Source organism: Fundulus heteroclitus, unplaced genomic scaffold (assembly GCF_011125445.2).
Source record: "Fundulus heteroclitus isolate FHET01 unplaced genomic scaffold, MU-UCD_Fhet_4.1 scaffold_75, whole genome shotgun sequence".
NCBI classification, from domain to species: Eukaryota; Metazoa; Chordata; class Actinopteri; order Cyprinodontiformes; family Fundulidae; genus Fundulus; species Fundulus heteroclitus.
In genome coordinates, this window is record NW_023397197.1 from 384436 (window position 1) to 410257 (window position 25822).

The 25822-nt window shown below is 41.3% G+C and overlaps 1 protein-coding gene and 2 pseudogenes across 1 annotated transcript in view; 2 read left to right on the forward strand and 1 right to left on the reverse strand.

Moving 5' to 3' along the window:
• The window catches only part of LOC118561913, a 716353-nt gene that overhangs the window by 294162 nt on the left and 396369 nt on the right, over positions 1-25822 (reverse strand). The gene's annotated exons all lie outside the window — the stretch shown is intronic.
• Positions 1-25822, forward strand: part of LOC118561874 — a 951216-nt pseudogene that overhangs the window by 256491 nt on the left and 668903 nt on the right.
• On the forward strand, positions 15927-19122 carry LOC118561910 (annotated as a pseudogene).

Consider the following 25822-nt stretch of genomic DNA (forward strand, 5'->3'; position numbering starts at 1 on the left):
TCATGTGTGCTATTGCGCAGCAACGCGGTGCAGTTTTGGAAGAAAAAGTCCGGTGAAAAATAGATTTAAAAAAAAACTCAGGAAAACTTTGTCGTTTTTTGGTGTGAGACCCTGCAGAGCTGAAAAGTCTATATTGCGCCTGCTAATGAGCAGTAGTTCTTGCTGTTGCAATTTTTTCATCATTCATTCATTTATATCAGTTGTTCAAATTATTTATTTGTTACTTGTAAAAAAAATATATATATATTGGGTGCCCCCAGCGGGTTGCGAACCTGCGACCTTTGGTGCACCAGCCCAACACCTAAACCACTGTACCGAAAAAAAGCGCCATGCTGAACTCTTCATTATAGAAAGGTCAACTGTGTCTAGGAAGTGGTTTTGAGAAGTGGTTTTTGGTTAATTTTGTCACCACGGTAACTTTAAATGGCGTCAAGTACAAATAGCACACTTCGCGGCGTCGAGACGCACGTTTTGATATATAGTTTGTAGGGGTACAGCCTACGGTTCAGGCTGTATTAACGGTGACGGAAGAATAAAAAGCACTAGAAACGTTCAACTTCTGAAGAAGTTGAAGAAGGTGCCCGCCTGGTGGTGTGCGTAACCGTTAAAGGCAAAGCTTCTGAGTGTTGGTTAGGCTGAGCTTTTGTAGGGTGTAAGGTATATCTGTTAAGAGCTTGTAAGAATTATAAATGTGTCTCTCTCTGTATGTGGTGGAAAGGAAATTGTAAGCTGTTCAGATCGGATGCTGCTTATTTCAAATATGTTTGGTTGTTTAAAAATCATCCTTGGTTGTAGGCTTTTATTGCTTCGGGATTTTAAATCAAATGTTTTTAGAGGTTCTTCTTAAGCAGAGGTTTGATACAAGTGTTTGAAAAAAGATTTGTGTGCAGGAAGGCAAAATGTCTGTCTTCTATGTAAACTGTTGTCATTAAAGAAACATCAGAAAACAACACAGGGAAGACACTAAAACCAATTGAATGAGTGTGCTGACACTGTGGAAGGTAAGACAAATACCCCAAGATTTTCCAATATTTTAGTATTTAACCTTTTGCCACGGGTCAAAACTTAAGACAGGGCCTTACCTCCATTAGCACTCAGAGTCTCATTGGATTAGGCACTGGACAGCACCTGTGGTGACTACAGAGCCCAGCCCGGAAAGTCTGCAGCCATTTCAGCACTGGACATTTCTGTAGCAGATTCAATGTGTTTATGGGTTTCATATGACAGAAAGATGTGCTCAACATAATATTTAAATATGTTAATGTGACACAAACAAAACCTACACCTTCTGGAAGTTGTAGCAACCAGATACTTAGCAACAACAAGCTTATGTTTCCATTTTCAATGTTTGCTGTCTTTATCTGCATGAGTGGTTCTCCCTTGCATTGCTAGGAATTGTGGGGCCCTAGAATGAAACCATTACAAGCACTGTTCCAAAGTTGGCAACATTTTTAAAAGAAGCCTTTTTCTATCATTGTGCACTTGTGAAATAAACTCCTAGTTTACTTAGACGTTTGCACTGCTTTTTCTGTTTTGTTACATTTGTTGTTTATTTGGATTTTTTAAGTTGCTTTCCTTGTGGTTTTCCCATAATTTAGCATGTATATTGTAATATATAACTTTTTGCAATGGGGTACTGTCGATCACAGGTCAACAGCTTTGGTTATTTTGTCTTTAGCCCCAAAAAGGCACTTCTGACATTGACTCTGGTTTGGAGGGTCCTGACACAGAGTACTCCACATTATAAGTCCATACCTGGTATGTAGGTGGTCTTTATCCACCAACTCTGTGTTTAGTCTTCTCATTGGGAAGCTTTTCCCAATTTATTGAATAGATTCTTGCCAATTCTCACAAAGAATCTAGTTCTTGCTGTTGCTAGGGCACTGTTTAGGAGTAAATGTTTTCCTTTTGCTCAATTTTCTTTACCATGTTTGTATGTTTATACATTTTGCATGTTAAACCTTGTACTAGTTACCATTGTCATGTATACAAATAAACAGACATAAGTATACTGACAATAAACATATTTATTAACTGAAAAAAACAGAACAAACTTTAAACAGGCAATAGTGGTTTTTCGCTAATTTCGTTGCCATGGTAACTGGAAATGGCGTGAAGTACAAATAGCACACTTCACGGCATCGAGCCGCACGTTTTGATATATAGTTTGTGGGGGTAGACCCTACGGTTCGGGCTCTGTTTGGTTTTATGTGCCTTTCCTCTACTACTATTACTCTCAGCTACCTTTATAGTTTTACTGCTATAGGCTTAGGCTACTGGAGTATATCAGGATCTAATTTTCTCACTCTATTGAGTTCTACTGTTCTTCAATTATGCATTATGTGTTGTCATTTCTGCTTTAACTTTCTGTTCTCTCTCTTTTCTCTTCATAGTAGGTACACCTGGTCTGGCGTTCTGTTAACTGTGACATCATCCACAGAAGACGGCTCACCCGCTACTACCATCTAATGTAGAACAGATTACTGGATCAATGTGTGCTTCTGTGCTTTTTTGTCTCTCTTGTTGTGTCTCTGCTCTGTCTTCTGTAACCCCAGTCGGTCGAGGCAGATGACCGTTCATACTGAGCCCGGTTCTGCCGGAGGTTTTTCCTTCCCGTTAATGGGTGGTTTTTCTTCCCACTGTCGCTTCATGCTTGCTCAGTATGAGGGATTGCAGCAAAGCCATGTACAATGCAGATGACTCTTCCTGTGGCTCTATGGTTCCCCAGGAGTGAATGCTGCTTGTCGGGACTTTGATGCAATCAACTGGTTTCCTTATATAGGACATTTTTGACCAATCTGTATAATCTGACCCAATCTGTATAATATGATTGAACTTGATTTTGTAAAGTGCCTTGAGATGACATGTTTCATGATTTGGCGCTATATAAATAAAATTGAATTGAATTGAATTTCCTTGTAAATTAGAAATGTCCCATGCTCCTGAATGCACCATAGCTTTCTGACGCTCGCGAACGCATCACACTGGTCTGAGAACTAGTGCTGAGTAGAGGCACGTTTCTGCTTAAAGAAGAAGTCTGGTCAAAATCAGAAATCAAACTGCTGAAAGTACTTTAAATATAAAACTACTACATACTGTGCAATAAATTATATGTTTTTTTAGTTAAGAATAATTTTCTTTTAATCATGTTTATGTGGAGGAACCCATCTTGTTCAAGAATAGTACTGTCACCTCCCATTTTGTGATGTCACTCAGCGGACCCGCTGTTGAGCAAGTCCCAACGCTCTGTTTGTCACGATGCACTATAGACCAGTTCACGTGTGACGTCATGCGTGACGTCCGCGCTACATCCGGGTCCCGCAGGTAGGCAAAAGCAGAACTGTTCCCGTCTACTATCATTACAAAACGGGTGATTTAGAACGTACTTTTAGTTAGTTTATTTTTGGAATCTAAACAATGTCTACGACTTGTTGTGCTCCCGGTTGCACACAGAGGCATTCCAAATCGTCGGATGTACGTTTCTGTCGTTTACCAAAGGACGAGGGAAGAAGAAAGAAATGAATAATATCCATGAAAAGGATGCAGGCAGACAATCTCAATGGACTGTGGGAGCCATACTACGACAGAATGTGCAGTCTACACTTCATCTTCGGTAAATAGAACTTAATTTAGCACTGGTCATTGTTCTACTTAAATAGCGGCGGAGGGGAGGTGGCGATCGCTAGACGGTGCCGGGAGAAGCAGAGTCAATGCGCTGCAACAGCAGCACGCCGCATCATTTTAGTTTTCTTCGCGCTATCAGTGTGCAATAATGTTCACCCGACAGCGGCTGCATTACGCCCCTGTTTACGCTGCAACGTCGTCGACACCCCCATCAATTTTAATAAGACAAAAAGAAAAAATTATTTAATCTATTGATGTGGTTGCAAAATTAATTTAATATAGGCCTTTACATATCTTAAAGATTAATCTGCTGTTCTTTAATAGTCTTACTAGTATATCCCAATAGTATATTAATATGTTCTCATTTCAATAATGAAATGGACAACCACTCATGTAACAGATCAGTTTTAGTGTCACTAATCTTACTTAAAGTACAGTATTGGGTCCTCCATGCTCCTTATGTATTAAGTAGGGCTGGGCAAGTTAACGCGTTAATTTCGCGTTAATTCATTACACTATTAACGGCGATATTTATTTTATCGCGCATTAACGCATGTTGCTCACATGCTTTCAGTCAGTGTCAGTCAGCAGGCGCGCTGACTGCAGCGCGCTGTCACGGCAGCACTCTCCCGCTCCCCCTCCCCTCTCGTACATGGCTCAGCGGCGCCAGCCAATCAGCACCCAGGCTCAGCCTGGCCCGCCCACTCAGCTCTCACACAAACTTAATACACAAACAGCTGAGAGAGACCACAGCAGCGAAAAAACATGAACAGAGGAAGTAGCACCGTTTGGCTTTATTTTAATACCGTAAATGAAATCAAGCTGTATGTTTTGTAAAAAGCCGGTTCATTTCAGTGGAAACACAACAAATTTATCTAAGCACGTGAAAAAACATGAAAACGTCGAGCCCCAGAAACGGAGAGAGAAGACGAAACTTCTGTCATTGCCCCGACAGACCCACAGACGTCACTGACTGAGGCGTTTCAGTCCTCCAGGGAACATCCAGGTAGATCAGTGGATGGATGGATGGATGGATGTTACTGGAGCCCACACATAACATGTAATTAAGACCTTGAAAGAACCCAGTACATATATTAAAAAGTGTTATTTAAGATAAGATAACATTAGCTAATCCTTTTTTTATCCCACGACGGGGAAATTTATAGGATTAAAGCAACAGGCAGGTGCACACAACACAGACAAAATTACATAAGGATTGAAATATATAAGAGGTGGATTAGCGAAAAAACACTGAACATAACATTATTATTATTATTATTATTATTATTATTATTATTATTATTATTATTATTATTATTAAATTGTAATAATAAAATAAAAACCACAAAACCCAAAAGGTCAACAATTTCATGATACATCAAACTTAGGGACTGGCTAATATACAGCAGGTCAAAAAAGGCCATATTTTGGCTGCAGTGCTTGCTGTTCTCTTATGAAGAAAAGATCAAGTAGTGCACTAAATTCAATAGATGGGTTGAAAATATCCAGTATAAAATAAGTGCTACAAATGTTACAACACTTTTGTTCATATGGCAGCAGAACATTAAAATAAAAGTGCTCTTTACACTACTTTTGAATTCATTCTTGGAGTTTGTAAATACAATGCGATTAATCGCGATTAATCGCGATTAATCGCCCCGATTAATCGCGATTAAATATTTTAATCGTTGCCCAGCCCTAGTATTAAGATTTACTGCACATTTAAACATTGAAATCTCACTATTGTTAGGGAAATAATTAGTTGTCTGAGAGGATGTAGGTAAGGAGAAGCTGTTATCTACACTTCAGATATATGATGTAAGAAATGTGTTTGGAATGTTAAGATAAATTACATGAAATGGGCTAAAAAGAGTAACTACAGTGCAGTTGTACATTTGTTGAAGTTTGAATTTAAAATTTGAAATGCTGTCAGTGTCAGTGACACTTCTACTTCCAGTGCAAAGTAAATACAATACATTTATTTGCAGTCCCTTGAATGTATAATTTTGCTGTGTTTTATGATGCTGACAGAGTTTCTTAGATTTAAAAAAAGAATAAGGGTGGGTTTTATCTCTGCACATTTCTATATCTTCAAAATAAAATACAGGATATATCTAGACAACAGACATATTTTGAATATATTTGGTTTAATAGGCACGTATTTACCATCTGTCTCTGTTGCTGGTAAGTTCAAATGCAAACTTTTTCAAAGTGGGAAAAAGTCCCAATTCGACATTGATCAGATCCTGTGATGCTTTAAAGACAAACAAACAGCATCTAGTGTGTGTCGTGCTTATAAAATTTGTATAAATGTAGCAAATAATGCTGCCTTTTCTTTTTAGACAGGCAAAACGCATCCTAATGCTCAAATCAAGCATAAAAAAATAGGAGCATGCATATTGTGTAGGACCAATGAAGCTTTGGACCAATAGTGTCCCTACCAAAGTTCAAATCAAACCTACGCCCTTGATTCCATGTTACATTCTTTATAGTAAGGGTTGGTACAGTTCAGCCGGTTGTATAGCAAGGTATGTTTCTGTATCGTGTTTTAAATCCGTGCCCCATGTGCCCTCTTTTAACTTTGAGCACCTGCCCCTCCAACCGTCTCTTCACGTCCTTGCGTGCAGCTATCATCATCTGATAGCGATATGGATTTTTTTACAAGAGTTTCTTGACAGAAACCGGACTTTTGACGGAATCCAGCCGTACTTATTTCCAGGGCAAACTCTGTCGGGTCCTACAGTTTATATGTATACGCGCGCGCGCGTGTGTGTGTGCGTGTGTGTGTATGTGTGTGTGTGTGTGTGCGCGCGCGCTCCGCTGCAGCACGGCTTTACCGGCGCTGCAGCGGAGGAGAAATCAACTTACCGAAAATCCTCACTCTCATGTCATGTTCAAAACATTCTTCTTCGAAATGGTCACTGCGTGTTGAAAAAGTAGCCCACTGTGGTTTGCTTCGGATCCAGCTCAGCACCAGCAAAGAAAGAAAAACGTAGCACTTTATTTTGAAGCGGCGGTCTGGAATGACGTCATCGGCTGAGATTAAAATTCATAATATCTCCGAAACCAAAGTAGCACAAATGTTAATTTTAACGGCACAAACCTGCACATACGAAGCACTAAAAAAGTAGCCCAGTTTGATCGGATTCGAAGCAAAATGGGGAGATGGTGAACTCTGGATGACCTTAACAAATATTCTTTAATATCTTCAAAACCAAAACAGCACAATCGCTAATTTTAACGGCACAAACGAAGCATTCCGTCTATTTAACTGAGTTTTTTCTGTGGGTGGGGTGTCAGCTTCACGCAGCTCTTTACCGGCGCTGCAGCGGAGGAGAGATCGCGCTGCTGTTAGGCTTTTACTGCCATCCCTCCAGACTTCCATAGGCCATTGACAAATTTTATGAAAAGTAACTTAAAATTATCCTAAAAGACAAAATGTTGAAAAATCAAAGGGCTTATTTAACGCTTTGAGAACATATCTTGTATTCGGCCACAAAGTCAACAATAGTAGAATGATCTTTTAAGCTTATAAGACCATTTTTAAGATGCCAATACGTGTAGCATATAGCTCAGTGGCGTAGCCTAGCCACCGCATTTCTACCAAAATATAAAACCGACATTAACTAAACGACTCACCATCACGTAGTTGCAAGGAAAACACCCAATGGAACCCTTCGTCTGGGTTAATGGACTGGATTCAACAATATCCTTCAGTAATTTAGGAAAAACGGCAGCACAGCACTGCAAGCAATAACAGCAACAGGACGGAGGAGTTCACCTCTGACCCGGAACTCAAAGAGTACTGCTTGTTGTCTGCTCTGAATAATACACAGCGCCACTCGTGGACAGTATAGGAACTGCAGGAACAAAGTACGTCGTTTTCAGTAATCATTGTTGAATGATGATAATGCATTTGGCTGCCGCGTTTGGCACCTCTGCTCTATACCATACTAATAAATGATTGTGGTCTAAAACCAGGTGTTTCAGTTTCATTGTCCAACCCCTGTAGATGACTTATTTTCTAGCGATGATTTCTGTCACGAAGACATAATGCAGTGTTGTGCTGGCAGCCATCCCAACTAATAAAAATAAGATTTAAGATTAAAATAGTACATTATAGTAGTAAAATAAATACAATTATTGTGGTTTAAGGACAAGTTTGGTACCTGCATTAAGGTTAATTTCAAAAGGTACTAGTAATTTTCAGACTAAAAAACATTCTAAAAAGATGTTCTAATTCAGTGAATATGACTGGATATTTAAACAGAAAATAATAATGAAATTAATTATTCTTTCAACTAGAAGTTTTTGAGTATGACTCAAATTCGAGGCAGTGAAGGAGGGTAACTGATAAGTGATGGCTGATGGTGGAGAGCTTGCAGGCCTGGCTTCGGTGGAGAAGCAGCAAACAACTGTGGCAGGAAATGTGACTTTCATTTCAAAGCAATGCAATGCAAAACTGGAGAACAGTAGAAATCAGTAGAGTGAGAAAAACTGGCCCTGATGTCCTCCAGTAGCCTAAGCCTGATTGTAGGATGTCCCTGAACTCTCGTTACATTACAAAGTTTACAATAATAAGGAGAGCCAGCAAAATGCTTGAGGCAGGATTATACAGGAAAAGGAGGAGATTAAGTATTAATATAAAATAAATTAATAAACAATACATAAAATACTTTAATGTTTTCTTAAAACGTCTGAATACAAACTGTCCCAAAACATGTTAAATAAATTCCTTTATCATCATTCATTTATACCAGTTGTTCAAGTTATTTAATTGTTACTTGTAAAAAAAAAAGTTATTATTGTAAATTAGAAATGTCCCATGCTCCTGAATGCACCATAGCTTTCTGACGCTCGCAAACGCATCACACTGGTCTGAGAGTAGAGGCACGTTTCTGCTTAAGACAAAGCTTTGCTGTTTGTAAAACTCATGTCGGCTGGCACGGTTTATTGTTCTATGTGAATGACAACAGACCACAACAAATGAGCCTGCTAATGAGCCAACAGCCAACAGGAGAAGGTCTGCATCGAAGCAGCATGTAAAATTGGTGTTATTAAAACATGATTAAATACTTCAATGTAGCATGAAAAAATAAAATATGTGAATAAAAAAGTTAAAGGCATGAGGTGAACTGTATTGATTTAAATTGAAAAATCGTTTTTTAAAGCCAAATGGAAATGAAATATTGGGTGAAAATGTAATTCTCTAAAATTGGCACAGCTTGGATTCGAACTTTCGATCTTCTGCTTCGCAGCCCGACACCTAACCCACTCAACCAAAACACCAGTGTCGTGCTCAGCCGAGCATTATTGAGAGGTCAATTGTGTTAAGAAGTGTTTTTTGTGAATTCTGTTCCAACTGTAAGTCGAAACGGCGTCAAGTACAAAAAGCCCTGATCGCGGCGTCGAGCCGCACATTTTGATATATAGTTTGTGGGGGTACAGCCTACGGTTCGGGCTGTATTAATGGTGACGGAATATTAATAAACAATAATAATAACTAGAAACGTTCAACTTCTGAAGAAGTTGAAGAAGGCGCCCGCCTGGTGGTGCGCGTAACCGTCAAAGGCAAAGCTTCCGAGTTCCTAGGTCGTAGGCTTTTATCACTTGGGGATTTTAAATCAAATCTTCTGAGAGTGAAAAGGATTTGTCTTCGTCAAAACCAGCCGACAGGAGAAGGTCTGCATCCAAGCAGCATGGAAAATTGGTGTTATTAAAACATGATTAAATACTTCAATGTAGCATGAAAAAATGAAATATGTGAATAAAAATGTTAAAGGTATTACAAACTACTAAAGGAAGTACAAACTCTGTAAAGCAGAAGTTGGTGAGACCTTCCTAGAGCTACTTCCGGTTAGCAACATGCTAAGCGTTAGCCGCTAACATGGTTGTGTCCAGTATCACCGGTTGATGACCCTTCTGGACCATCACCAAAGAAAGCAAGGGACTCGATTGCTCCCCAGGCGCCGCACAGTGGCAGCCCACTGCTCCCCAAGGGGATGGGTTAAGATGCAGAAGTGAATTTCTCCATTGTGAGATCAATAAAGTTCAATTATTATTATTATTATTATTGTGCTCTGGCTGATCTTTTTGGAAGCGCATATACAACTCCAGTGGCAGTGTCCAGAACCACAGATACCAAGGCATTGGATGAGGTGGTGCGTTACAAAGGGGTACAACCACTGCCACTCTCAACAAATCCACTCAACTGGTGGAGAGAGCACGAGGGGGAATACCCTTTGTTGTCATGCCAAGCTAAAAGGTACCTTTGCATCCCAGGCAGTAGTGTACCTGCTGAAAGGATCTTTTCCACAGTAGGTGACATAGTCACAGCCCAGAGAAGTGCATTGAAGCCTGAGCATGTGGATCAGCTGCTTTTTCTAAACAAGAATCTCCACGTGCCTACTTAGTCTGTAACCAGAAATGAAGAACTGTACTGTTACAGTACAATTCTTTATTTCTGGCTACAGTACTATAGTTCAGTTTAAGATATGTTTAAAAATTAGAGGTTAATCACTACATATTGAAAAGCTAAGAATGTTTACAAGCACTAAACTTATTCAGTGTAATTCAGTTGAATACAACCCTATGATTTGTGTTTAAATCTGCACACATATGCACAGATGTTATTGAAATGCATTTTTATTTATATTAGACTTTCAAGAGATAAGCTATGCCTAATTTTATTTTACATGCACTTTATTTTTTATTGTTTACTAAGAACAGTTTTCTACTTTAAGCACATTGCATTAACAAGTTTGTTTCTTTGCTCAGAAATGTGATGTTACAGAAGTTTGTATGAAAATAAATATTTTAAAAATGTCAACATTATATAAAATCATTTGTGTCTTCACAACTTTAAATCAATATCGAATCAAATCGCAACAGCAATAATCGAAATCGAATCGAATCGTGAGGTTCCTAACAATACCCAACCCTAGTGCCAATACTTAATGTCACCAAAACTCACCAAAGGCCATGTGTCAGATCGGCCTCCTTTAGCAACTAAGCCTCACCAGAGAGTAGGGAGTAGCAAGATGGCGGCCAAATCCTATGGGATTCTGTGAGAGTAGGGAGTAGAAAGATGGCGGCCAGGGACTTCAGTTTTTCGGCAAAATCCGCACTCCAGTGTATAATCGAAATCAGTGAGACAGAACCAAGCAAACGGATTAACAAACGATCGAGCGCACACCTGGCGTTTAGCCTGGAAGGAGAGAAGGTTGCGCACACGAGCAAACAGAGCCGAGCGCGAGGGTAGTGTTTGAGCACAGTTTGAAAGTTGAGCGCGCATGTGATGTTTAAACGCTGAATACCTGTCTCGCTGCGCGCTCAGATTGGTTCCGACGCGCTCAATTCAGAAGACTTCATATGCTACTATGCTAAACTGCAGTCTCCCCCCCTCCCAACCACCATATTATAAAGACCGCGGGGCGCCTGGCTTTTATTCCCCCCAAGACCAAGCGTTGTTTGTTTATTTCAAATACCTCTATGTTTTAAAGCAGCGCAATAATAACTTACCTGAAGAATGACTGTCGTCGGGACCACCTCTTGCTCTGCGTAATCTTGTAACGTCTTTAGTCGGACTCGGAGCAAAAGCAGTCCGGCTGTGAGCTACAGTGCGCATGCGCTTGCGACCGTTTCGAAACGCAACATTTTTTTAGTAAAGTTTATGCAGTATTTGTAGGTTTATGTGTTTAAACGCTTAATACCTGTCTTGCTGCGCGCTCAATGTGTGTGTGTGTGTGTGTGTGTGTGTTCGCGGCGCGCTCCGCGCAGCACGGATTTGCCGACAGACACACACACACACACACACAGCGGAGGAGAGATCGCTGAAGTGACTTAAGTTATATATTTGCCCCCCCAGGTGGTAATTATTCTATAAATATTAAAATATAAAAGCTTTCAGCACATGCTGGGGCGGAGGGATATCACATCACATGTGGTATCCCTCCGCCCCTCTGGTCTGTAAAATCCCTGCAAATTCTAATGTAAAAATTTAAAATTTAAAAATAACTTACCGAAAATCCTTGCTCTCATGTCATGTTCAAAACATTCTTCTTCGAAATGGTCACTGCATATGACGTGTTTTCTCTCTGGCCAGCTCTCTTCAAGATGGCAATCCAGCTACGAGCCCGGTTAGCTCATGGAAAGTTGAAATAAGCAATGTTTTTTCCAATTTTACCAGTTGTGTTGGAACATCCAATGGCCATGTACGTGGGCTTTGTTGCTTCAGCAATAGCTCCTGCGAATGTCAATGGTGAAGTCCTCTGGAAATCCGAAAAAATTGTTGATGATCAGCTGTGTAAAACGGCTCCAACTCGGCTGGTCAGATCGACTCGGGCGCTTCCCGATGACGTCATCATAAGGCAAATCCATCCAAAACAAACTGCCCGTGGTCCCCATTTGTTACAAATCAAATTTATTTTGTTAATTTACGGTTATTTTCCAGTAACTTAATCAAGACATGAAAACTTTTAACATATTTTTGGAATGCTTCTGTGGTAGTCTGACAATTTAATCGGTAATTTTGCCGGATCAAAGTTACATCTTAAGAGAAATTCCTTCCTCCAATTTTTTTTTTAAAGTTGTGAAGGGAAAATAAACCATAAATTCTTTTAATTTTTAATAAAAGTCTGCAGCCATTTTAATTTAATCACGACATTAATCACTTTAAAATCAATAACGTTTGTTCCTCCTTTTTCTACTGATGAATTTGATTATGTTTTATTGTAGTATTTGGTATATTTAAGATATATGCTGGATAAATTAATCTGGCTAATGTGAAAAAATCGTTTTTTAAAGCCAAAGGGAAATTAAATATTGGGTGAAAATGTTATTCTCTGAAATTGGCACGGCTTGGAGTCGAACCTAGGATCTTTTGCTTTGCAGCCCAACACCTAACCCACTCCCCCACAACACCAGTGCCGTGCTCAGCCGCGCATTTTTGAAAGGTCAACTGTGTTGAAGAAGTGGTTTTTGGTGAATTTTGTGTTGAAGAAGTGGTTTTTTGTGAATTTTGTTCCAAACGTAAGCCGAAACGGCGTCAAGTACAAAAAGCCCTGATCGCGGCCTCGAGACCAACGTTTCGATATATAGTATGTGGGGGTAGAGCCTACAGTTCGGGCTTCATTAACGGTACTATAATAATAAAGAAACCCTTATTAGGTGCATAGCATAAGGCCTCCGCCATGCATTTTCAATGCATAGGCGGGCGCCTAATAAAGAAATCCTTATTGGGTGGATAATATAAGGCCTCCGCCATGCATTTTCAATGCATAGGCGGGCGCCTAATTAAATAAAAGAGATCCTCAAAAGGAGGATTGTGCCTAACTATACATTTAAACAGAGGAGATTCTTACTAAAAAACACAGAGAGCACAGCACCCACTACACCTAATGAGACTAACATAGAAAAACTCAGTAAGAACTCTGGCCCTAATTCCACCCTCTTCTTGGCCTCAAGGTAATAAATGCACATAAATCAAACACAACAAAAGATACTGGCACAGGCTACTAAACACAAACCAAAATGGGTAACCATAAACTTAAATGAGCCACTCCACTAAGCACGAATGCAGCTACTAACTAACAATGTCTGGTTCACACGAGGCACACAAGTCAACTGGCTGTGACAAGCTGCCTCAATCAACGGGTTGGCTCTCCTTATGAGTAGGAGGTGATTGTAGGTGGTGACGAGCCATTGGTTGAGGTGGAACCAATAGACCAGTTCATTGTTATTGTTTTGATGCGGGTTTTTCGCGCATGCGCGCCGGACCGGTAGGCAAAAGACGAACACAATGGCGGACGCAAACAGAGAAACTCACGAGTTCTCCACGTATTTTTCTTCTTTAGATAACGTACTACAAGATCGTTTTAAGAGTAAGTTGATGGTTGATGGTATCAGATTGCCAGATCCACACAGCAAAAGCCTGAAGGGACGGAGCGAGTCTGTGAAATGCTGGCCAACTGTTCCGTACCGCGACATACAGCTGCCTTATAAACACGGCAGGCCAGTACAGACGAGAGAGCATGAAAGCCATGAAACCACTGGACGGCTGCAATTATTTTATATCAGGAAAAAGGCTCCAGCAACGCCCGCGACGCCATGAGGGATTAAGCGGTCAGAAAATGGATGGATGGATGTTCAGACATGTTTGTGCAACAGCACAAAGCGGCGTCGGACACAGACCGCGTCTCAGCAGAGGCCCGGTAGGTTAAAAAAAAACATTTTTCACTACGGATTATTTAGGTGTTTTTGTCTTGTTAAAATGGGTGGCGGTGTCGGCGACATTGCAGCGTAAACACAGAAGTACTAGCAGCAGCAGCTTACTGCTGCTACTGCTGCTGCTACTGCTGCTAGCAGCAGCTTACTTACTGCAGTAAGTAAGCAGCAGTAAGTAAGCTTCTGCTAGCAGCAGTAAGTAAGCTGCTGCTAGCAGCAGTTTACTTACTGCTAGCAGCAGCAGCTGTAGCCGCTGCTGCGTAAACACTACTCGGGCCGGAGAAGCCGCTGCTGCTGCTGCTGCTGCTTCAGACAATGGCTGCTGCTGCTGTAGCAGCCGCTTCTGCGGCCCGTGTAGCGATCATCACCTCCCCTCCGCCGCTATTTAAGCAGAACAATGACTAGAGCAGAATAAAGTTGTATTTACCGGAGATGAAGTGTAGACTGCAAATTCTGTCGTAGTATGATCGCTCCCCCAGTCCATTGGGATTATCTGCCTGCGCTCTTTTCATTGAAAATATCCAATTCTTTCTGCGTCCTTCCTCCTTCGGTAAACGACAGAAACGTACATCCAACGATTTGGAATGCCTCTCTGTGCAACCGGGAGCACAACAAGTCGTAGGCATTGCTTAGATTACAAAAATAAACGAACTAAAAGTACGCTCTAAATCACCCGTTTTGTCATGTTGTAGACGAGAGCAGCTCTGTTTTTGCCTACCAGCGGGACCCGGATGTAGCGCCGACGTCACGCAGGACGTCACGCGTGAACTACCCTATAGAGGGGATTGAGGTCAGCACCCTAGAAAGCAGGAAGTAGGCGGGTCTTTCTACAGGAACATGCAGCCTACTTAGAAATGAGAAAGAAAAAAGAAGGAAACACAAATATGACGGCAACAGCCGTGACACTCACTCTGATTGGTTCTGTTCCATGTTAATGAGCTAACTGGACTGTTTAGTCCCTCTCCCATATTCATAGTGATTGAATCAAATCCAACATGGAACCAACTGGACTTTCTTTCTTTGTTCCTGAACCGTTTTGTCATCGTATCTGAAAGCCTTCCTCAGTTTTAGTGACTGAAGAGTTTTAGTTCTTCTCAGCTGGAGCTGGAACAATCACTGGGATCAGAACCAGAGACTCTGTGTTGTTCCCTCACAGGAGTTTAGAGCTGCAGCTGTTCTTCAGCTCTTAAATATCTCAATGGATTTATTACATTTCAGTTGAGCTTCAGACAAGTTAGCAGAACTGCAGCAACTCATTAAAATGGGTCAGAAATGCTCTGGTCTAAATGCTTCTCTAGATTTTTCTTCAACAGCTTTATTGTTACTTTGGGAAACTAATAAAATCCTGATTTCACTGCAAGGAATCATGTTGTGATATTTTAGCCAATCACCACCCCTAGTATGGACCGGTCTCCTCAGTCGGGGTCTGAGGTTCTGGAAATGACCTGTTACATTTTTGGGAGGTCGTGGCCTAGTGGTTAGAGCAGTGTGCTTGCACTCAGAGAAGGATGCATGTACCTGGTTTGATCCCCAGTGTTGGCACTCTTGGTCCCTGAGCAAGATGCTTAACCCCAGATTGCTCCCCGGGTGCCGCACAGTGGCAGCCCACTGCTCCCCAAGGGTGATGGGTTAAAAGCAGAGAACACATTTTGTTGCTTTGTACTTGTGACAGTGCAATGACAATAGAGTTTAATTCTAATCTATTCTATTCTATTAAGGGTCTTGCTCGGGGACCCAGAGTCTGGTGAACATTATTGGACACTGATTGCACGAAGAAAACTAAAATGGTGCGGGGTGCTGCTGCTGCAGCGCATCAACTTCGCTTCTCCCGGCCCCGTCTAGCGATCGCCACCTCCCCTCCGCCACTATTTAAGTAGAACAATGACTAGTGCAGAATTAAGTTGTATTTACCGGAGATGAAGTGTAGACTGCAAATTCTGTCGTGGTATGATGGCTCCCCCAGTCCATTGGGAGTGTCTGCCTGCGCTCTTTTCATTGAAATTATCCATTTCTTTCTTCTTTCTTCGTCCTTATGAACAGACAACGCATGGAGCTCACCCACCCGTTTCGCTGAAGCCATGGCGAGAAGAAAAGCTGTCTTTTTCGACACGCACTCAAGGCTCGCCTCCGCCAATGGTTCAAACGGAGGAGATCGCAGGGCGGCGAGGACAAGAGAGAGGTCCCACATGGGCACAACAGGGCGTGTGGGAGGGCGCAAGCGACGGGCGCCTCTCAGAAACAAAGAAATATCTATTCTTGATTTAACAGGAAGCCAATGAAGGGAAGCTAAAATTGGAGCAATACGATCCCTCTTGTTGATTTTCATCAGAACTCTTGCTGCAGCATTTTGGATCAGCTGAAGACTTTGAACTGCATTTTGTGGACTTCCTGATAGTAAAGAATTACAATAGTCCAGTCTTAAAGTAACAAATGCATGGACTAGATTTTCAGCATCACCCCTGGACAGAATCTTTCTAATTTTGGTGATATTCCTGAGGTGAAAAAAGGAAACTCTGGAAGCCTGTTTAATATGGGAATTAAATGACATGTCTTGGTTAAAAATAACACCAAGATTTTTACTTTATTACCAGAGGCCAAGTTATTGCCATCCAGATTAAGTGATTGATTAAGAAGTTTATTGTTTGAGGTCAAGAAGTCAAAAGATTACACCTCCATCTTTTCAGAATTTAACTGCAGGAAATTTGAAGTTATCAAGCTTTTAACGTTATCAAGACATAACTGTAGTTGAAGTAATTGATTGGATTCATCTGGATTTATGGATAAATGTAGCTGAGTGTCATCAGCATACACAGTGGAAATTAATCCCATGTTGTCTGATAATTTTGGCAATCGGAAGCATATATATAGTAAAGAGAATTGGTCCAAGGACTGAACCCTGTGGTACTCCACAGGTGACCCTAGAGTTTGAGGAAGATTTATTATTAACATGAACAAACTGGAATCTGTCCGACAGATAAGATTTAAACCAGCCTAATGATTTCCCCTTAATCCCTACAGTATGTTCAAGTCTTTGTAGGAGAATATTGTGATCAACTGTATCAAATGCAGCACTGAGATCTAACAGGACAAGTGTAGACACAAGTCCATTATCTGAGGCCATGAGAATATCATTAGTGACCTTCACCAGAGCTGCTTCAGTGCTATGATGAGCTCTAAAGCCTGACTGAAACTCCTCAAGTAGGTCATTACTTTGTAAATGTTCTCAAAGTTGATTAGCATCTACTTTCTCAAGAATTTTAGATAAGAAAAGAAGATTAGATATAGGTCTGTAATTTATTAACTCATCTTGATCAAGAGATGGTTTCTTAAGTAAAGGTTTAATAACAGCTACTTTAAAAGCCTGTGGTACATATCCATTTACCAAGGATAGATTAATCATGTCTAAAATAGGACCACTGATCAAAGGGAATACCTCCTTAAACAACTTGGTTGGGATTGGGTCTAACATACAGGTAGAAGGTTTAGATGAAGCTAAAATTTTAGATAGCTCAGAAAGCTCTACTGCTTCTAAACAGTTCAAACACCGCACAGGTTCTAAAGATTCCGCCAACGCTGCCTTACTTACTGAGGACGAGGTAATCATGTTTGGGAGGATGCCAATTATTTTATTTTTAATGGAATCAATTTTATTTAAGAAGAATCCCATAAAATAATTACTGCTAAGAGCTATGGGAATGGATGGATCAACGGAGCTATGACTCTGTGTAAGTTTGGCAACTGTACTGAAGAGAAATCTAGGATTATTTTGTTCTCCTCAATAAATGATGAAAAATATGCTGCTCTAACTCTGCGAAGGGTCTTTTTATACAACAGTAGACTGTCTTTCCAGATTAGGTAAGATTCCTTATGGTGTGTAGAGCGCCATTTTCTCTCCAATTTCCTAACATTGTGCTTCAAGGAACGCAGCTCTGAATTAAACCAGGGAGTCAGCTTCCTCTGAATAATCACCTTCTTTTTCCAAGGGAGCTACATTGTCTAATGCAGAACGCAATGAGGAAGTCACGCCGTTAACAAAGTCATCTTACTGCAAGAGGTGTGGAGTGAGAAGGACTTTCTCTACTTGAAAACGAAGCTGGCCTCTACTCATCGTAACTCTCATTACTTCAAAAGCGGAGTCACAGGAAGTGGACTGGCCATTCTTTCCAAACTCCAAATCCTTGACATGTCCCTTTATCGCTACTCTTTGAACGGTTACGCTTACACGGCTCACCATGGGGACTGGTTTGGAGGCAAAGCCGTTGGAATGGCAATTCTAAATCTGGCGGCCCTGACTGCAAACGTCTATGTCACACAACTGTATGCAGAATACAGCAGAGAGAAGGAGTCTTACCTGTCCCACAGAGTGGTCCAGGCCTGGGAGCCGCAGCAGTTCATCCACCATACGTCTACAGGAGCAGATGTAGTCATTGTGGGAGGTGACATCAACATGCACCCTTAAGAAGTCGGCTGCAGACTACTGATGTCTTACACTGGACTGAGGGACTCTTGAGTAGAAACAGCTAAATTTCATGGGTGTGAAAATGGTATGACTTTATTTGCAGATGACCTCTTCATCAGTAAAAAATAGCTCGTCCCCTTTGAGAAAGGTATTTGGATCCACTACATCTTGTTCAAGGGTTCCTCCAAAGCCGCCGTTTATTGTGATTTCATGTCAACCAACAAAAGCTCCATTTCTGGCCATCCTCTCCCATATTCTGATCAGGAGGCTCTCACTGCTGAGTTATCGCTAGAATCTCACATTCCAGCTCAGACTGGAAGTGACAAGACTCAGGACAGTCCCGCAGAGAAGCTAGCTGAGCTGGTTGACACTCTAACCGAGGCACGCGCAGAAGTCAAAATGGGCTTGCACTGTGCTGAGAGGATGTGCTGCATGCACTGGATTGATGGGTTTGGCTCTGCTCTTCCTGGAGCTGGCCATAGCAGAAGTTCCCTGCTTCGCTCTGCGAACCCAGCAGCCTTTCCCTCATATATCCTTCTACCTGCTGGCCGCCCTTGGCTTCTCTACCCTGTTTATCTCCTCTCTGCTGTACATCTTTTATACCATGGAGCTGAAGTCTCTCCAGGGGGCAGAAGACCAGATGAGGCTGGCTGTAGGTAGTCTGTAAGAAAAGCTTAGAGGGTTCCCTGTGGCACAGCCTCACAATGTTCCACTAAGGTCCACAGAGGGACAACAGCCCAGTGCTTTGGATCCAGAGGAATACCTTCAAAGTAGAAGCTTATAGCAAAAGGTCTTTGAAGTCAGCTTTAGTCTGCTCCTCTAAATTTGCTTTTGAGTTTAGGAATAAGGCCTCAGAATGAACTGTGAGTAGGAAACCTTTCTGAAAGTAGTGCAGACACACGTGTTGAAATTTTTATACTTTTACAAAGTCATCTGCAAGCTTTTTTATTTCTTCTTCCTCTTGTTGACTTCTTTGTGTCGTGTTCATTTCAGTTTTTCTGTCTTGAGGACTTTTACTGTGAAGCTCTTGGGGAATTCATCTATGAAAACTGCTGGATGAATATATCCTTTCTTTCTAATTGTTCTGGTTCCTCCACAGAGTGGATCAGCAGAACTCAGAGGTTCTCAGAGGTCCATCTGCCCGGCAGCCTCAAACCCAGCTGGACTCCATATTTATGGTCTGTACATGTACAACAACAATTTTTCCATTGGTTCTGTTCAGTCGTCTCCATGCTGGACTTTGTGGACCAGTGGACCGTCAGTCTGTCCAACATGGTTCTGATGTTTGGATCCATGATCTCAGTCTGATGTGTCCTTCATTTATTATTCTGTTCTAGCTGCTGGAGGACAACATGGTCACTTTTGTGAAGAAGGAGCTGAAGAAGTTCCAGAAGGTTCTGAGTCCAGATGACCCAGACTGCTCAGAGAGTCAGAGAGATGATGAGGAGGTTTTGGAAGGTGAGGATGAAGAGCAGAGGAGGAGCAGCAGAGAGGCACTGATGAAGATCACTCTGAACTTCCTGAGGAGGATGAAGCAGGAGGAGCTGGCTGACCGTCTGCAGAGCAGTAAGAGGATTTCTACAAAGATTTAACCTGATGCATAAATCACACATTTACAGATAAAGAGATGGAATCACATTTATTCAGACCATCTTCAGATCACTTGGTTTCTTTTCTGATTTCACTTTTTGTGTTAATTTAGAACATATTGCTCCAATTCAACATAAACTTAAATCTGGTCTGAAGGAGAAGTTCCAGTGTGTGTTTGAGGGGATCGCTAAAGCGGGAAGTCCAACCCTTCTCAACCAGATCTACACAGAGCTCTACATCACAGAGGGAGGGACTGGAGAGGTCAATGAGGAACATGAGGTCAGACAGATTGAAACAGCATCCAGGAAACCACACAGACCAGAAACAACCATCAGACAAGAAGACATCTTTAAAGTCCCACCTGGAAGAGATCAACCAATCAGAACAGTAATGACAAAGGGAGTGGCTGGCATTGGGAAAACAGTCTTAAGCCAGAAGTTCACTCTGGACTGGGCTGAAGACAAAGCCCACCAGAACATCCACTTCATATTTCCATTCACCTTCAGAGAGCTGAATGTGCTGAAAGAGAAAAAGTTCAGCTTGGTGGACCTTGTTCATCACTTCTTTACTGAAACCAAAGGAATCTGCAACTTTGAACACTTCCAGGTTATGTTCATCTTTGATGGTCTGGATGAGAGTCGACTTCCTCTGGACTTCCAGAACCAGGAGATCCTGACTGATGCTACAGAGTCCACCTCAGTGGATGTTCTGCTGACAAACCTCATCAGGGGGAAACTGCTTCCCTCTGCTCGCCTCTGGATAACCGCACGACCCGCAGCAGCCAATCAGATCCCTCCTGAGTGTGTTGGCATGGTGACAGAGGTCAGAGGGTTCACTGACCCACAGAAGGAGGAGTACTTCAGGAAGAGATTTAGAGATGAGGAGCAGGCCAGGAGGATCATCTCCCACATGAAGACATCAAGAAGCCTCCACATCATGTGCCACATCCCAGTCTTCTGCTGGATCACTGCTACGGTTCTGGAGGACGTGTTGGAGACCAGAGAGGGAGGAGAGCTGCCCAGCACCCTGACTGAGATGTACATCCACTTCCTGGTGGTTCAGACCAAAGTGAAGAAGGTCAAGTATGATGGAGGAGCTGAAACAGATCCACACTGGAGTCCAGAGAGCAGGAAGATGATCAAGTCTCTGGGAAAACTGGCTTTTGATCAGCTGCAGAAAGGAAACCTGATCTTCTATGAATCAGACCTGACAGAGTGTGGCATCGATATCAGAGCAGCCTCAGTGTACTCAGGAGTGTTCACACAGATCTTTAGAGAGGAGAGAGGGCTGTACCAGGACAAGGTGTTCTGCTTCGTCCATCTGAGTGTTCAGGAGTTTCTGGCTGCTCTTCATGTTCATCGGACCTTCATAAATCATGGTCTCAACCTGATGGAAGAAACACAAACATCTAAGAAGTTTTTATTTTCTAAGAAACCTAAACCAAAGTCTCTTCACCAGAGAGCTGTTGATCAGGCATTACAGAGTCCAAATGGACACCTGGACTTGTTCCTCCGGTTCCTCCTGGGACTTTCACTGCAGACCAATCAGAGACTCCTACAAGGTCTGCTGACACAGACAGGAAGTAGCTCACAGACCAATCAGGAAACAGTTCAGTACATCAAGGAGATGATCAGTGAGAACGTGTCTGCAGAGAAGAGCATCAATCTGTTCCACTGTCTGAATGAACTGAAGGATCGTTCTCTAGTGGAGGAGATCCAACAGTCTCTGAGTTCAGGAAGTCTCTCCACAGATAAACTGTCTCCTGCTCAGTGGTCAGCTCTGGGCTTCATCTTAGTGTCATCAGCAGAAGATCTGGATGTGTTTGACCTGAAGAAATACTCTGCTTCAGAGGAGGTTCTCCTGAGGCTGCTGCCAGTGGTTAAAGCCTCCAACAAAGCTCTGTAAGGACACAGATTGTTGCTGCTTTTATTTCTGGTAGTGAGAAATCTGCTAATGAGGTAAATATTGATTCATGTTGCTTTAGTTTATTCATAATGAACCAGTTCACAACAAAAGGCAACATATAGACGTGTAAAATCAGACAGATCCGTCAATCTTTCCAAGGAAAACATTGGTGACTGTAAAGAAATCAACAATATCTCTGATAAATTGTTTAATAGCAGATGTTTCTCCCTGTCTCCTCAGACTGAGTGGCTGTAACCTCTCAGAGAGAAGCTGTGAAGCTCTGTCCTCATTTCTCAGCTCCCAGTCCTCCAGTCTCAGAGAACTGGACCTGAGGAACAACAACCTGCAGGATTCAGGAGTGAAGCTTCTCTCTGCTGGACTGGAGAGTCCAAACTGCAGACTGGAAACTCTCAGGTACAAAGTTCTCCATCCTGTTAAAACCAGATTTCTGTTTATTACCTGTTAAAAAGTTGATGGAAATATAAGTTTATTGACATTAATAATCACTAAAAATCCCCATTTTTGACACTGTACAATATTTACAGTTTCTGTCCTACAATATAAAATATTTACACACATATTTAACAATCAATACAGTAATATATCTTATATCTGCAAATACTGTACATTGTACCTCTTAATATTTACACTATTTATATGTTTGACAGGCTTACATTTTTATATCAGTGCACTGTTTAGACCTGGCTTAAAGCCAGAACCTTCTGCAGAGTTTGTGTCTGTTGGCAGAGTTTCCATCCCAGTGGAGCGCTAGTCAGGATTCATCTGTTTATGTGTCAAATGTTACTTTTTATTACCTACAGAACAAAAACTGTTTGATTTATATTTTATATTTCTTAAAATCAACTGAGCAAAGGTTTCTTGAGCACCACTTTCTCGTGTTAAAATAATTCGTAATTGTGTGTCTGCAGCTTGTCAGGCTGTCTGGTCTCAGAGGAAGGCTGTGTTTCTCTGGTCTCTGCTCTGAGCTTCAACCCCTCCCATCTGAAAGAGTTGGACCTGAGCTACAATCATCCAGGAGACTCAGGAGTGAAGCTGCTGTTGGCTGGACTGAAGGATCCACACTGGAGACTGGAAGCTCTCAGGTATGGAGGAAAAAAAAGGTATAGAGGTACTTTATGACAAAGTTAAGACTGATTTATGACCCCATATCAAAACCTCTTCAATTAAATCCCACCCATCCCCCTCCTACACCTCTTATCACTTGCAGTCATGTAGCCCTCCGTTAAGCAATGTTATTAAAGGAGAAGTCCGGTCAACAAGGAAAAATCAGTGAATCATTAGCTATACCTAAAACTAACTAATCAATAAGAAAAGAACATTTTCTTATTGATTGTCGTCTCAATCACTGTTTACAGGGGCGGCCATTATTGCCCATATTTGGGCAATAATGGCCGCCCGACATCACATCCTGTGATGTCTCTGTGCGGTGAGGCACTGCGCTCTACAAGCTAATTCAAAAGGAACTGTTTGTACTCAACTGCAATCAACAACAATTATTTCCGATTTTGAGAAGACGTCACCATTGAAATTCATGAGAGCTATTGTTAAAGCAACAATGTTCACGTGCATGGCAGTTGGATGTTCCAATACATTGGGTAAAAGTGTAAAAAACATTATTTTTTTCACCTTTCCGATTCATGATCCACCATGGGTTCTTTTTTTTGGATTACCTCCTTGAAAAGAGAGGATTTGCCATTTAACTTCTGGCCAGAGAGAAAACACGTCGTTTGTAGCCAACATTTCAAAGAAGAATGTCTTTAAGATGAGATGAGAACGAGACTTTTTGGTAGGTTGTTCTTTTTTATAATGTAGAATTTGCCAGGACATTTGTTTACCCGACCAGAGGGGTGGAGGGATACGACACACTTAGAAAGAATGCTCACTGTTGCGAAGCTCACCTATTTTATGCGACTTTGGTCTAATTTTTCTAAAGTCGATTGTAAATTTCATGAGTTGCGGTTTGCAGTTTTTTGGGCTTGTTTTTGAAAGTGAGATCGCTTGTTTCGGCTCTAAATTAAGTGACACTGAAATATCCCTCCGCCTCTTAACGCTCTTCAGCTCATCCTGACGGGAGCAGAGTAAACTCAGAAGGAGCTGCTCTGTCCGTATTTTCTGCAGTTTACGGTTGCAATAACTGATGATAACTGCTGAAGGTAGATTAGGCGGTGCAGATCACCATTTTGAACAGAGATTGGTTCTAAAGATGAGTTTTATACTCATCTTATAACATTGCAGAACCCGACCCATAAACCGTACTTTAATGCTTATTTGTTGTCTTTTTATGTCACTAAAATGTAAAATTAGTATCACTTTAAATTAAAATGCTTAATACCATGTCTGTAGTGGCTAAATGTCCATGCTTAAAATGTTGACCATTTCTTTCTTTTGATGAATGCAAATGAACGAGTCTACGCGTGGTAAAGTTTGAACGACAGTAGAAAACAGTGTGTTCGCCCCGTCTTTATTTTCAGTAAGCCAAACCCACATCAGTTTTTTTTTTTATATTCCAGAGACGCGCGAGCTTCGCAACGTCATCACTCAGCGTCAGTTCCTATCGGCTATCTATTCAAGATAATTTTAATCATTAAACTTAATGCATATTAAACTAAAGGGAAATTATAAACATAATAAATCAGTAATAGTTATAATGCAATCCTAAATATTCTATGATATGTAAATACTAAACATCCATCCATCCATCCATTTTCCAAACCGCTTATCCCTCATGGGGTCGCGGGGGGTGCTGGTGCCTATCTCCAGCGTTCACTGGGCGAGAGGCGGGGTACACCCTGGACAGGTCAATACTAAACATATCCAAAATAATAACTAAATATGAGCGTAAATTACTGAATAGAAAAATGGCACCAACAATGTCTAACTTTGTTTAAGAGGTTAAAAAAATATGTCGGCATGAAAACAGGTTTTTATTTACAAGGGGACCTTCAAATGAAAATTACTCTTAATTAAAAAAGCTCATCATTTATTGAACAGTATGTAATAATTTTATATTTAAAGTACTTTCAGCAGTTTGAATTCTGATTTTGACCTGACTTCTCCTTTAAATAAATGTGTTTTGGGTTCTTTGTCTCGGTATACCCTCATACTATTTAATTTGAATCTCTCTCAAATGCTTTTGGATCAATCAGCATTGGACACAACTAAAGTAAATTACACTATACACCATGTAAAGTAGACCATAGTAACCCTCCTTTGATAAAAATAATTATAAAATAGGGGAATGGCAGATTTTAAGAATGTAGGCAAAACAGAAAAAACATAGCATTGTTCCAACCGTACAATGAATCTGCATACACAGTGTACAACGCCAGTCATAGTTTACTATGGTAAAGACTAAATCTAATGCCGGCAAAAATACCCCCGATGTTGCAGGCCTGTGGAAAATGCCCAGGAATGTAGAAGTCCGACCAACTCCACAGTCCAGAGCCTTTTCACTCAAAAAGCATAATATTAAAGCATAACTCAGTATCTTGTGTAATCGTGATTTTCTACATATAAATCTGGGCAATACTTCTTCCTGTGTCCAGAAGGACCTCCAAGCGATCCAAAGAAACAGCATTTCAGGAATGATGCAGTTGTGTGGTTTCCAGGTGCTCTATGTGCTCCACATCTACTGGCCCTCAGTTCCCACGTTGCCAGATGTACTCTGAGCGATGTGGGTTCTCAGAGTGACTATCTGGAGTCTGTCACTCGTTATCCAGTGCGGTAACCGTCTTCTGCAAGCCCTTTAAGTTCCACTCTAGCAGCGAAAAACCAGCTTACAGTAGCCCAGGTTTGCCATTTATTATTTTATACATCTCTTCTATTTTTACTATCTTGGTTACAGTCAAAACAATTGTATAGTTCATTTAAATAAGTCTAAATGTTAATTAGGAATAGTTCAATGCAGTGTCCCACAGTGGGAAGATTCAAGTCCAGGTTAGTGAACAGCTAGGTTAGCTTCACTCTAACTCTTGAGTAAATGAAGGTTTTACATAGACC